Source organism: Poeciliopsis prolifica, unplaced genomic scaffold, assembly GCF_027474105.1.
Source record: "Poeciliopsis prolifica strain line A6 unplaced genomic scaffold, Auburn_PproV2 SCAFFOLD013, whole genome shotgun sequence".
NCBI classification, from domain to species: Eukaryota; Metazoa; Chordata; class Actinopteri; order Cyprinodontiformes; family Poeciliidae; genus Poeciliopsis; species Poeciliopsis prolifica.
The window spans coordinates 12,855,149-12,870,309 of NW_026562388.1; the positions used below are offsets into that span (position 1 = coordinate 12,855,149).

Genomic DNA, 15,161 nt, shown 5'->3' on the forward strand with positions numbered 1-15,161 from the left:
ATTACTACGGTTATGATCAACTGGAAATGGTGGTTGTCATGGCTTTCTTTAAAGAAATATGTATTTGTTGGTGTTAGGTTATACTTGCAAGGAACTGTGCTTTATCTGAATCTAAAAGCTGTTTTGTTTTGAAACTGACTGAACTGTAGATATAGATCAGGGAGAAGATGCAATAATCCTGTGCTAATCTTTGCAAATTTGGTCTAAAATAAGTATCATGATAAGACACCTTCAAAAATCCTCAGCACGTGACAGAAAAGAACGCTGAGAGCCATCACATACCAACATCAAAGTATAATCTTTCCAGTGAAATTGCCTGTCAGAGAGACACTGTGACACAGTGGTCATGTTTGTGATCACACAGAGGGAAGCCACAGACTCTGGATGTATTTGTGACCTTGATAGAAGGGTAAGGGAACACATAGAAGAAGAAAGGAGTAGGGAAAGAGTAGAGCGCAACAGAGAGCTGAGGTCTAACACAGAAAAATGGTCCACTCAGGAGTTGTTATCTAGAACATCATCTTCAATTAACTTGCTGTCTCTTCTGCAAAAATACTGGACTTTGTGTCCAGACAAAATCCAATACAAAGAGAGAAGGATCTGTTTTTGCAGTGGAACTTTAGAAATGAACCTCCCCGCTTGTTTCATATCCAATTTTATTTTCATAAACACCCTGTGCCCAAATCATTGTAGTGACAACATATTTAGGGTATACTGTGGACTGTCTAAGATAAGGTTGACTACCTCCAACCAGATTACACAAACCAACATCTGGATGCCATCATTCAGATGTTATTCATAGGTCAAATGGCATCACTAGAACAACATTGTTGTCCTAACTCTATTCTATGTTCAATGGTTCCACTTCAATGACCAGCAAGTTTTCTCAACAGTGTCTGAAACATAAAAATAAATAAATCTACATCCCTATAAAGTAATATTAAATAAACCTTTCCAACCATTTGTTGTATGTGTTGCAAATGAAGACTACAGTCACTATAAACGTAGCCCTTAGGGACTTTAATCATCTATAATTCTCGCCAATAGCAGTGTTTCCATTATAATGTAAAAAAAAATAAAACCAAAAATCTGTATTTTTCTTTTTTTTGCGAATAACAAGCGACAAGTCATTAAAACCCTCACCCTCCTATCGACTCTTGTCAAGTTTCTCATCTTTTCCACCAGTAGTAACATCCAGTTATTGATAACATGACTGCTGTGATTCAAAAAGTAAGGTGTTTTGCAAAATACACAAATTTTACAGCCATAAACATAGCTCACTGGTGGGATGACCATGTTGTGGAGGAATAGATGAATTACACAATTCCCAAATCATTGCATCCTACTGGTCAGCATTGTTTCCCTTCAGAAAAGAAAAAAATCAGAGGACTTCAAATGAGTCCACAGATGACTGTTTGCATTTACTTTCATTTAACATAAGTAACAACTTGAACACTATATTTCCACTCCAATCCACTCTTCTCAAAAACACATTGAAAACTTGTTTCTCCTGTTTCATCATTCAAGCTCCAAGCAACGTTTCTGTGTTCACCGACTCAATTTAACACAGAATCTTTAGATACATTCTGAAAAATAATTAAATCCTGAATTAAACAAACATTTAAAAGCATTTGAGACAGATGTAAATTGAGTTCAACCACTTGGTTCCTCCCAGTGAGTGCTCAACAGCTTTCATCCAACTAGATTGGTTCAAAGACCGGGTCAGCAGGGGACTGAAATATTAAAAGCGGTACTTTTCTCTTTGCAACCATAGTCCTTCCTTAATAATACCAAAGTTTTTTTCAGTTGCTACAACTCTCAAGGTTTGGTTATTCTTTTAATTTAATGTCAAAAGAGAAATGTTATGTAAATCCAAATTAAATGTAAAACAGACTTTTGGCCAATGAGCAAATGTCTAGCTCTCTTTCTCCTTGGTCTACATAAGATATATTTTCATAGCTGTACTTGCACAGAATGCAAAGTCCACACACAAAAACCATAAGACATAATCACTCCTGTGAGGCAACAGTACTCCCACCACAACACATTTCAGGGTTATTGTATAGACTGTAATTTTTATGCAAAGCATGAAAGGACAAAAACTGAGATTTTCAATGATTGCTGTAAGGATGAAAGAAAAAAAAAGAATGTTAAACTTCCTCTGGCACTAAATGTTTGATATAGGGGTGATATTATCTGGGTATGCACACCCATTGTTAAGAATGAGTAAAGTTTGGCACATTTCTGTTGTATTCATTCCACTTTGCTAAGATCAAATTTCTTTCAAACATTCACCGAAGCTACGATCGCTCTATTTATGGTACAATTGTTTTAATACAAGACCATACAGTCAGAAAAATCACAGAGTAGGATTAAACAACTCAAAACTGCTTGTCTTCACAAAATCCTCTTAAAGTCATATGAGTAACAGTGGACATAAACATAAAACTAAAATAATGCAAAGAAAATAGGCAAAGACTATAAATACAATGCTTTTTTCTTAAAGTATGAGTTGTCTTCTTCTTATCTGCTGTTTTTTAAGCAGGCAAAGTCAAATTGCATCTGGCCTCCAACATAGCTCCCCCAAGGTGAGAAAGCATCCCTTTTTCTGTCTCCATCTATAGCCCACTGTGAAGAAAAATGCAGCTCAGTCTGTGTGCAAGAGGAACTACGCCAGTGCATCCATAAGTAAGTTTTCCCGCAGGGACATGATAAGACTATGGCCCTTCTTTCTAAAAACATTTAAAAAATTAAATAAAAAAGAAGGAAAACATTATATATAGAAAAATGAGCCACCAAGCTACTATACATTTATACTGTACAATCCCTCTTTTATGGATGTGGTGATCCAGTGAAAAAAATATATATATATGAGATTAAACTTGTCTAGAGAGGAAGCCATAGTGCTTGAAAGACGGTATATTAATGAAGTGAGAATGAATCTGAGGTCTTTATCGCTGAAATAAGGCTGAGGTGAGGAGATTGTTATCACCCCATAATAGTTTTAATGGCATCCGTAAGCTGTTCTATTTGGAGCCTTCATTTGATGGATGAGCTGGAATGAGTCCTATGAGGGGTCATCCATAAAAACGTCAGGAGAAATGGCAGAAGAAAAAAAAGCTATAGACACAGTAAATAATCCTAACATCTAAAGACTGTTAGCTACTCCTAGTAGCAAAGCAGCAAAGTTTTTTTGGCAAATTTTTAGCATTTTATTGTTGAAAGAATTACTACAAACGGCAATTTGCTCTGATAACTTCAACCTACTATTGAGTGGATTATGATGAATGACCTGAAAGCATTTATTAATGAATACTATGGATTGTTTTGCATTAATTTTTAATGTTTTGACAGGGCTCAGTGGCACCAGGTTTAGTATGAACATAAACCAGCAATAAATAAGTCATTGGCTTTTAAATAATACATTGACATTTTGATTTATGAAGTGTGGACTTTTTACTGATTCTGCATGGGCCACCATGATAAATCATGAACTGTCCGGGATATTGGTGTCTCCAGATTCAACAATGACCAGAAATGTTAAAGATTTTGTGAATTTTTTTACACTAGTTTCAACATTGCTCCCAAAGTGAACATTTACATGGGTCAGGCCTCTCTCTGGAGTACTATTACTTTAGATAATATGATATTACTTCAGAAGAAAGATTTTAGTCTCTCTTCACTGTTCCATCTGGGTTTTCTCCCATTAAAGTTGATTCCTCTGTTGAATTTCAACCGGACCAATCAGTGAACAGGAGAGGTTATGAATATATACTGCACTGCTTTATAAATAACTGCCAGTAGTTTTGGCGATGGCAGTGGATGAGTAAACAAAATCATTATGGAAGATTGTAGTCTCATAACAGATTATACACAGACTTAGCACGACCAACTCGGTCCGTGTTGGCCTTGCTTTCAAATATTGACTTGACATTTAAAGCCGTCTTGTCGGCTTTAAACGACTTGGCACCTCTCTTTCTTCTTGTTTACCGCACATGCGATTTCTGGTGAACTTTATAGCGTCAAACTCATTCACTTGCTCGTGCATTACATGTATTACAGTCAAATGGTAGCGGGTAAAATTTAAAACTTCAAAAGAGTACATACCTCCAGCAAGCATTTATATATATAGATAGAAATATAGATAGCTTTGATGTATTTTAATAAGATTAAATAAACATATAGAAGCCCATGTTGTGCATGTCCAGTACTGATTTCTGTTTTAAAAACCACAACAGGAGAACTCTTTAGAGACTTTCAACATTGATTTCACTTGGAGTCTTCATTAAACATCAGATATAAGCTATAGATGTTAATGACCAACTAGCAATAATAAACCATTTGATTGTAAAGCTAAGAGCAGTGATACCAATGCCAACTCAAGTAACTAAAGTGATACACGCATAATCCCAAGTCAACTAGTTTTACGCTTGGTAAATAAGTCAGAAACAAATCACACAGAAACATTCAAAAAGAATAGATTTAGAGCTCTGAAGACACCTTCACATTTTGCTTCAGCTTTGCCAGTCATGTTGCAATTGAACAACGAAATGTAATAATTTAAATAATACCTGGTTGTCACAACATCAATTCTGTACCTGGACCAGTGTAACTAGAGCCTTTAAATTGGTCACAATTAATAATGAGAAACATTTGACGTGATAAACACAACTCTAGACCACATCACATCCCTTAAACTCTAAATCACATTGTTTGAATCAAGAAAACTCCATTTAGTGACACTCATCTGTCTCCATTTCTGTTCATTAGGTGTTGTTCCTGCCCCAATTTGGAGACTATTTTCTCCTGGAATGCAGCCCCATCAGTCTTTTACTTAGCTAATGATCTTTTTCTATGGTCCTTACATTTCTCTTAATCTATTGGCTCAGCCTTCTATTCTTCACAGGATAAAGTTCCTAGCCTCTGCTTGATCGCTTAAGACATATTATTGTCTTAATCAGCCCTCCAAATACTGAAGGGTTACGATTAAAAATGAGATGCTTTATAAATTTCGGAAACCACAGGTAGCTATAATTTCCACAGTTTTCTTCATCTTTTATTCATTTTACTGAAAAAGGTTTTTAAAAAATAGGATGTAAAATCGTTTTTAAATCATCTCTCATTGCCTGTTGTAAGAAAAGGTGAGAGACCACAGTGTGCAGGTCTAACCAGTAACTACAGTACTTCTGTAGGAAGACGCGAATCAACTATAATAACTTGGCTGCAGTTTCTGGTTCTTTTCAAATAGAAAAAAAAAATTGCCTACAATAACTCAAATACTTGAAAAACAGTGGCCAGCTGTTTGCAGACCAGAGAAAATCAAAGTGATTTATTTTTGTTGTCTATAAGTCATTTAAGAGGATGTGAGATCATTGCATGAACGTTACTGGGGCTTTTCTCAGTGGAGTTTCTTTTACACATGCAAATTACAACAGAGAGATAATTGAACACAACTTAAAAAAAATATATTCATTTGTTCTTTCTTTATAAACATGGTAAATGAGAAAATGTCTTCAACAATAAAAAAAGACTGAAAATATTACAGTGATGAGTTAAACATAAAATAATGTATTTTTGGAACCTGATTTCTCAAACCCTTCTGGTCCTTGTCATTAATGGCAGTTTTAGAAACATTATGTCTGAGACATCATAGCTGGTTAACATGCTTTTTTAAAGAAAATAGAATGATGCAAACACTCTTGCAGCCTTAAACATGACACCATCTTTCATCTACAAATTAACAGAAATTAAAGGTAAACATTGATTTGAGACCAAATACATTTTTTGTTTTGTTTCGTTTCGTAGAACATTTTCCAGACATGATTAAAGAATTAGGTTTTTAACTATAGGATCAACTCTGATGTTAAAAAGCAGAAATTTCATAATGACATCCTGTTTCAGCCCAGTGATCATCTGAAGAAGCGACTGACATTGTTGCTGTGAGGACATGTTAACCTGCAGAGGAGAAGTACTGTTCATAAAAAAAATTTAAAAAGATGAAAACACATGTGACGAGTGGAGCATAGAAGGAGCAGCAGATTGAGAGAAGCATTATCTCGGTTTGCACTGAATACGAATGTGATTGCTGGGCTCTTCCTTCCTCTCGGGGCAGAAACTGTAAATTAGAGTTGAGGGAGACTCCTTACAGCAACTGCATACCAAACGGAGCTGTGACACTAAAACTTCAAAGAAGAGGATTCATGCAAGGCCTCAACATAATAAGTGGACATGAGTTGAAAGGCACAAAATGGTTGACTTGTTCCAGCAGCTCTGGAGCTACTGTTTCCACTTGTGAGAAGGGTTCAACCAGATGAACATGGAGCTTTGTAAAATATATAAAGAACAGCAGGCCAAGTGCATTGTGTTATATTCTGTTGTTTTCTGAGAAAGTCAAAATCTAAAACAAAAAAGTAAAAACAAACAAAAATGTATTGACTTAAAGCACCTTGAAGGCTTAACCTGAATTATTTGTTTATCTGAGTTGTAGGGGAAACTTCAGCATTTTAATGACTATCTGTAATGTTTAATCTCATCAACATTTACTTTGTTAAAGTGTATTAAATGAATTTCATAGAGCGATGCTTACATCTTTCCCACCTTACGATGGTTTCACTCCTTCTCACAACACTTAAAATCCATTCTGGAATTGATTCGTATCCATGAAGAGCTTTAAGTGTTTTTGAGTCCCACTTGTTTACACTCATCAGAGAGGTTTGCCTTAATAGTCAAAATGAAAATCTTAAGTACTCAAAGACAAATTTACACACCAACATTGTGTTTTTACATAATTAATAGTCTAAAGTCTCCAACAGAATGAGCTGAATTACTGGAGTTCTCGAGGCCCATTTTTAAAATTGTATTTAGAAATAAAATTTAAAGCAATTTTTTTTTTCATGTTGTATTGTCTGTAAAATAATATAACGGCAAATATAATCATTTTACTTTGAATAAAATGCTTCTTCTGAAGGTTTTAGTGGTGCTGCAGGATCTTTGTGACTGTAAAACACCTAAATTTGAGCAAAAATACCGAAGGCTACACTAATTTTATCTAGCAGTAAATTAGTGACGAAATCAGTTCAGCACTCAGAAGCTTTTAGCAGAAGATGTTGTCTGTCAGGCAGTCACCAAAACTATTCTTAGAGTTCTGCAAAAAATATTTCTTTGGGTCAGGTATGTTGGAGCACAGAGTAATGCAGAATATGCACCTCTGGTCCTGAAAAACTGGAATTGTTAAACTCTGCATTAGATCACATGTGCCACTCCATGACTGCCTTATAGCGTAAGCATGAGACCAGCATGCCCAGTCATCCTATACATTTTTAATGGCCGCTGGTGTGAACAAGTCCCCACTGAACAGATATTATGTATACCAAAACCTCAAAGACTCTCTTTAAATATTTCACCAAGCCCTGGCTGGATTTTTGGTCATCCAGTGCAAAATCAATCATAGAAATGTTTTACGGCCTATTCTAATTCAGCTACAGGCAAGTCAAATGTCCAGAGGACAAAATCATTTTCCTGCTTAAAAAAAGTCTTGGCTTCGATCTAAACAAACTTACCACTTAGGATGTGATGAAAACATGTGATTTCCTCAGAATTATGTTGAAGCTACAATAATAATCCCCAAATAAGATTGCAAAAACTTCACATTTGATCCACTGTTATAAATATGTTAGAGGCTTTTAATTTGAGATTACACAGGAAGTTCATTCAACTTTAGTTCCCCAGTTGAATGACATGGCTGGCTTACAAGGACTGCAGAATTAAATGGTAACAACATTTGATTCAAAGCACATTGAAGAACCCTTAGTCACGGTTAAATCCTGTGCGGTTAAATTTTGACAGCTTGTCATAAAAATAAAATGGTGGCGGAGTGACGAGTGGATACAGATAATTTGCAAACACAATGCATATGGCGACTGGAAAGTACCGTAGTGCTAGCTGGTAATGTTTAAGGTGAGATCTGCTCTGGAGCTTCAGAAATTTGTATCTAAACTAAAGTTTGAGTCATTTATGATTTTCAATCCAAAATACGTTGATAAAGCATACCAGAATATTCTGTGGAACTTTGTGTGCATTTTTGTCAATAATCCCAATTTAGAATGAAACTATAACACACTTTATTTAAATAAATCAGTCTTAGATGTAATGTGTCAGAGACCAGTGGAAAGCCAAAGAATGATTACAGAAGCCAAAGAATGATTACCAAAATCATAGATTTTAAACTCAAAAAGTTGATGATACATACAAACTTCCATAAACCAACCTTTAAAAGATGTGTTTTAAGAATGGCTTTGAAAATTCGGAGAGAATCCATTTATAATACGATGCAAGAAAAAGTTCCATTGAAGAGGGGCCACCTGATGGCATTCAAATAGGCACATATCCAATAAACATGGAAAGTTTAGACTATGAAGACATTTAAAAGTAAGAAAAAACACATTAAGTAATAGAAATAAATGTGGCAATGTCTCACTAATGCTAATATTTTGTCATGTTCTTTGCAACTCAACATGGTGAACTGTCTTGTCTCATACATTGACAATACCGTCACATCAACACCATCCCTAGCTCTGCATAGTGAGTTTATAACACCCACTGCATCTCAGTTAACAGTTGCTATGCTCATCGTTTATCATGTGGTACTTCTGCAAACTCTGAGAAATGTGGAAATTGCCAGTTTTAGAGGCCCACCCTTTGCCCTTGTTTTACTATTTCCTTCTTTTTTCCTATGTCTTTTTGTCAATTAAGCAAATTACGATCATATTTCAAAGCAGCTGGTGATATAATTTTAGAAACAAATAAGTCTCAGTAGTCAGAAAAAAATGCTTCTAATAAAAGCATTTTTATCATAATTTCAATCATAATTATACTCTTGAGTAAACGTTGAGCCATACTGTACCTAATTTACTTTGTGTGAAAGAAAAAAACAGCTGTCTTTATTATTAACTGCTGTAATCAACCTAAATGGTTGTAACATGTGGAAGACATAAATACTAGAGATGTAGAGAATAAAAGAGATGAAAGCAGCTGTAATAAGAGTAATCCTCCTCCCTGAACAGTGCAAAGACTGATCGGATGGCTGAGGGAAGAGCAACTCCAAAGGGGAGGGAAGATGGTGAAAGGGTGGAGATAACCATCAGTAATTTCAGCATGCTGGTGGATTTCCATTTGTTCCAAGGCTTGACCAGTGGTGCGTTGGGATGTCTGCTGTGTGATGCTAAAACCCACAGGAGCAGCAGAAAGCAGGGGAATGGAAGCAGTCAGGGAACATCCCACAGTGGGAAAATGATGAGATGCTGCAATTTTGACTACATTTAGACAATCGGGTCAGGAAACAAAACCATGAGTACATGAAGGCAATTAAAGTCTCATGTTATGACAAGGGATTGAGGAGGCCTATAGCCTTAACAATAATCCACTATGCAACACCATAAAACCTACTCAACACACAGCCAACAGGTTTTGCTTTTGTAGCCATCGATGAACATCCATTTCATATATTTTACCAGTGTGAAACCTTTGGGAAGGTCACAAGGAATGAATGCAGAGGACAGCTCATAGCTCCGTCTTTCCTTCCACCAAGGAAGGAAAAGAAGCCAGTAAGAAATGAAACAAAGAAGAACACAATAAAAAGAAGGAAAGAAAGGTCACCAGGAAAGAAGAAAGACCATGGAGGAGAATGAACACAATGAAATACGCAAGGAAGCAACAAAAGACAGAAATGGATAGATGGATGGAAGAAAGTATCCTTTAGATGATGGGACAACAAATACAATTTGAAATGCAAATTATTTTTTTACAATTCACTTTTCACAACCTTGAAAATATCAAAAGCAGATTTCAGACTTCTCTAATGTTCCACAGCATTGGAGAATGTCGTGGAACATTTTTTTCACCAATTGGTTTTAGATTTTGCAGATTTCTTGGATATGAAAAATATTTCACTAACAGGTGGAAAATGAGCAGCAAATTTGTTTGTGTGTATTTGGAATTGTAAATAAATTTAAATAGGTCAAAATGACAAAGAAGGACATTTAACAGGTGTGTTAACATACAGGCTTGTTTTTGCAGCATATACACAACTTCACTTCACTCTCATGATACTGTCAATTGATTTAATATATTTTTTAAATCAGAAAGTTTGTGTGTAAATAAAGTAAAGAGTATGATGACAATAACACAGTATGACACAGTATTTTGCAATGAGATTAGGGTTAAGCTGTGCTCAGGTTAGATTTTTATTTTACTTTCTCGACAAACTCCTGGGCTGAAAAGTTCTACACTTGCCCTGTACATGACAACATCAGAACCGTTATCTCTGACACCTTCTACTGGTTGCAACAAATTCCTTGGTATGTTGGATAGAAAGACTGTTCCTTAAAAATGATGCTTTCACCTTTATGAAAATCTGTCAATTTTTTTACGCTAAATTATGCGGTTGTTTTTAAGTATATGTAAAAAGCAAACGTGGTAAAAGCAGTAGTGAATCTTAAATCAAATGTGAAAAATAATACACTTGGATCAGAAAAGGTTAAACATCTGAAGTGGGTTGTAACGGCTGTCTGCATGTGTTCATTAGAAATCCTTATGTATGTCTGCAGGCCTTCACACATGCTCGTCTTCCCACATATACACAAAGTATGAAAGGCGCACACACACACACACACACACACACACACACACACACACACACGCACACACCCACACACACACCCCTACACACACACACACCCACACACACACATGCACATGCAATTCTCTGAACTATGACAGAGAGGTTGGCTTCATCCCTGCAGGCTTTTCATTTACTGCCCGACATAATGCCACATCCCTAAACACACACATACACACGCACTCATTGGCCATTATTTGGGCTGTCAGAGCTTGTGTTGAAAGCTAATGAAGGGCCACAGTTGCCATTTCTCAGTTGGCGGTCTCCATGGTTACAAGGAAATGGTGGGGGCTGAAGGAAGTCTTACAAAAAGAGAATGAAGTTGAATAAATGAGGAGGGAAGGTCGGTGAATAAAAAACTGTTTGTGTTCTCCTTTGATCATAAAAAAAACGTTTTTTTTTCCACGACACATTCTTTTGAAATCATTAAACAGAGGCTGTTTATAACCTGTGTGAAAAGCTAAGCTGGTGTTTGATCGTTTTTTTCTTTACAGCCATTTGATGTTTATTCTGGGAGCCAAAATAGTAAATATTTTTGAGTGGGAATCACTAGGCATGCAGCAAATATTCAGTTAAACACAAAAGGAAACAATGAGACTGTATATCGATTAATGACATAACATTGTCAGTAATATGTCAGTTCACTAAAAATTGCTCTCCATATTTTAAATGTTCGGTTTCTAAAATAATTTGCAATATTTGGAAAAAAATCATCATTTCTGTCTTGAAGGAATTTTGATTTAAAGACCAACTAAAACCCAAATCAATTACTGTTTGCAAATAAACTTCCTAAACTTGTTCTTGAGGATGTTACGCAAAATGTTTTTGTTTGTTTGTTTTTTTTTGTTTGTTTGTTTGTTTGTTTTTAACCAATTTTGACACTTTGGTGTAGATTTGTTCAATTCTACCGTATGTGGCCTAAGACAGTCTGTGCCTTAAGACAGTCAGTGCTGGCATGCTATGGTTGAATTGTGGCTACTGCAATCAAATTATTTTGTTACAACAACACAGCTTGGTTGATGTCTACATCATACAGCCCTGCATTTGGGTGTAAAATCATCTCACTTAGATACCTGACATTTTGGTCAGTAGTTGGAATAGCAAGTGTGGCAAGCATCCATCAATATCCACCAATACCTCTTCTCAGCTTTGCACATGTGGGATTCACTTGCATGGTTATAAAGTGCTCTCTGCTCTGACTGCTGGTGGTTTGCATTAGGACTGACTGCCATGCTTAGGAAGCAGTAGAGCAACTCATGGCATCATGGTAAATGGCTATACTATGAAGAACACAATCATAAGCCTTCTCAAGAGCCATAAAGCATCTGTGGTCATGGCCTCAGCTATTCTGCAAGGGCAACAATCTGGTCCACTGTAAAGCCTTGTGTAGGAATCCAAAGGGAAACCTTGAATCTGATTCCTTTATAGACGGAGCGCTCTCTCTGTGCCCATTTCTTATTTCTTAAAGATTAAGGTTACCAACCATCCCAGTCTACCAATCCATAGGTGTTTCCCCCTTATGAGCTCCAGAGATGAGATTGGACCTTACAGGAAAGGATGTCTTACCTACTAGAGTCATTTACACATATCACCTGCACTGAGAATCTGACACTTTTGGCATAAGCCTGCAGTTGGCTCTCTGTTGAATAAAGTTGGTAAACTAAGAAGAGATTATTTATGCTTATTTTACACTACTTGTTTTGCTTTTACTTTGATTAAACATATTGTAATAAAAAAAGAAGCTAAACTATAGTAATGATAGTTTAATAAAGGGAAACATTCAAAGAGGTTGAATGCTTTTAATAGGCATCGCAAATATTTGTTGAATTGAAAGAACATAAAACAGAGATCAGTTATGCCATGGTTGTTTCGTTTTCAAAGTCTTTATCATTCCCCCATTTTTTATATTATTAATGAATTTGTAACTCAACTCTTTGCCCTTTTCTCTGTGTTGCTTTCCTTTTCTTCCCTGCTCTCCTCCACATTGAAGCCATTTAAACCAGCACTTCTCTTCAAGCTCCTCTGCCAGTCACCATTTCTCTCTGATTTGTAATCATGCTCCTCTGATGGACAGTTTGTCCTTTAACTCAAAAACATAATTGCATTTTGAGGGGGGACAGATGACACGGGGGACGCATTAATCACGGCACTAAAGTGATTTCTGAAGGACAGCTGTAGGGTGGTGCTTCCACACAGTGTGTCCAGAGCAGAGTGGACGTCTGCTGCGATGAGATGTGGCAGGCCTAATGCTGCGTGCACGTTGCGGCCTAATGAGGAGACGCTGCAGAGGAGAAGATGAGATGCCTGTCAGAGTCTGTCGAGGTAAAGCTGGTGATGGATGAATATGACTTTTTAACAAAGCAATATGTTATAATTAGGATTATTAAAATTTAACTGGATTACTGCAGGTAAGTGATTACAAATGAGAAAATGATAGTAAATCAAACATGTTGAAAATTTCTCAAATATCATTACACCACGTTCACATCTACTCTGCAGTCAATTTGCTTTTGTTTCAATTGGGCGCATGTTGGTTTTCTATAAAACTTGTATTCTACTTGTTTTTCATCCTGGCCTGATTTTATTAAGTAGTAATATTTGGTCTTTTTGTGGAGAATTTTGTGCATAATCATCTCAGAATATGACACCCCAGTGATTGTAGGTCAGATTGTACCACTCTGCAGCACCATTAGGCAGTCTTTGGAAAAGTGCTCACTCTATACAAGTACAACAGGACTTGATACCTGGGCTTTTTTTTCTTTTCATGTGTTCCCCTCGTTCTTTTAGAATGCTTTCTTTTGTTATCCAAAAGATAATAAGGTTTATATACCCCTTAAATGGAAGGATGAATTTGTTATACAAGCAATGAAGTCAAACTCCAGTTCTTGAGTGACAATGTCTCATAACGTTTTGATGCATTTCTCGCCCCAACATACCTGGCTAACATAATTCAGTTACTTACTTTATAGACATTTTCCTTACACAGGACAAAATTATTTGATTCAGGACTTCTGAGAAGCATTTCAACATCATAGGGCACCGGCTGTAAAGGACTAATATTTGATCTTGATGAACTGTAAGTTGGAGCTGTTAATATTAATAAACATGAGACAGATATTGTTAGTTTTGATCAATAGTGGGTTTATATTAAGGAAGTATAATGGAGAACATTTTAAAATAAACCAATCAGACATTCACACACTAAAAGGCTGACTAACTGTGATTCAGAATGAGAAACTGGTCTAAATCAAATATTTGAATTTATTTCAAAGCAGTAATCTTATTACTAAACCAAATTACAGGTATTAATTGGTAGGTCATTCTTGTATCTTCAGCTTGTTCCACTATACCCTTACTCCCATTTTATCACACTTACTGTGAACTTTACAAATTTTGCAGGATACACTGAAATCCATTCATGTGGCTGCTGACCTGCGAGGTTTGGATTGAATAAAGGAAAAATCTTATTGATAGACAGTTTGTTTTGGAGGAATAGAAGTCTATTGCCATCTTGGACTCAGTTTAGAAGTACACTGTGTATGAGAAGTTGGTGCTCTTTAATAGAAGTTGGACCGAGTTCCAACGACCAAGGCTTAAGTATGTTTTTTTTTTCTTATAGTAAAAAAAATGATGACAAATTTGTCCTTAGGATTACCGAGAGAGAAAGTGCTGACTTTAAAATAGAAAGGCATTGGAGGGTGGGAACATCCACTTCCTGAACCAGGTGACATGCAGAGACGTAAAGAGGTGCAAATTGCAGTTTAAACTGAGCTATGGGACATCTGGAACTATACACTAAAGTTTACTTAACTTCAACTTGAAGGAAAAAAGTCAAGTTTTATTAACTGGCGACAACAAGAGACTTGCAGCTTCAACTGTAAGATTTGTCTCTCATAACCTTGATGGGAATTCACTTCAAAAATCATAAGCACAAGCCAAAAATCTACTTTACGTAGTGTATTTTCATTTAAATTGGTCCACTTTACCAGGCCTTGTGTCAGTGTTCAGCTGACAAGAGACTGAAGATTTGACAAAAACATTAAGTGATTTTGGTCAGCAGGAGAGCGATAATGTTCCTCGACACACAGAGACAGCTTTGAGAGGCCTTCCTCAGGCTAAGTAGCTTTAACCTCCTTTCTCTCATGGGGCCCAGACAAAAGCCCCCAAGGAGGGCTAATAATCACACAATGATCGACCCCTCCTCTCCCTAGTGAGGCTCCAGATTCAGTCCGTCTGCCAATGGCACACAATCACAGAAACTCTGAAAAACATCCCCTACCATTTTCACTCGATCCAATCAATCTTAGATTTGACACTGCATTTTTTTTTTTATTTTTTTTTTTACATTCTATTTGATTGTTTTACCTGACAATCATGTTTAAACAACCCGATGTGAAGGGTGATTATTTCATGAGAGCCAACAACCACATCACGCTTACAGTCACAACATAAACAGAACTTTTCTAATCCTCAACTTAAACAAGGT

The 15,161-nt window shown here is 36.3% G+C and overlaps 1 protein-coding gene across 2 annotated transcripts in view; it reads right to left on the reverse strand.

The window, feature by feature from the left end:
• Positions 1 to 15,161, reverse strand: part of nrxn3a (neurexin 3a) — a 114,321-nt gene that overhangs the window by 59,391 nt on the left and 39,769 nt on the right. The gene's annotated exons all lie outside the window — the stretch shown is intronic.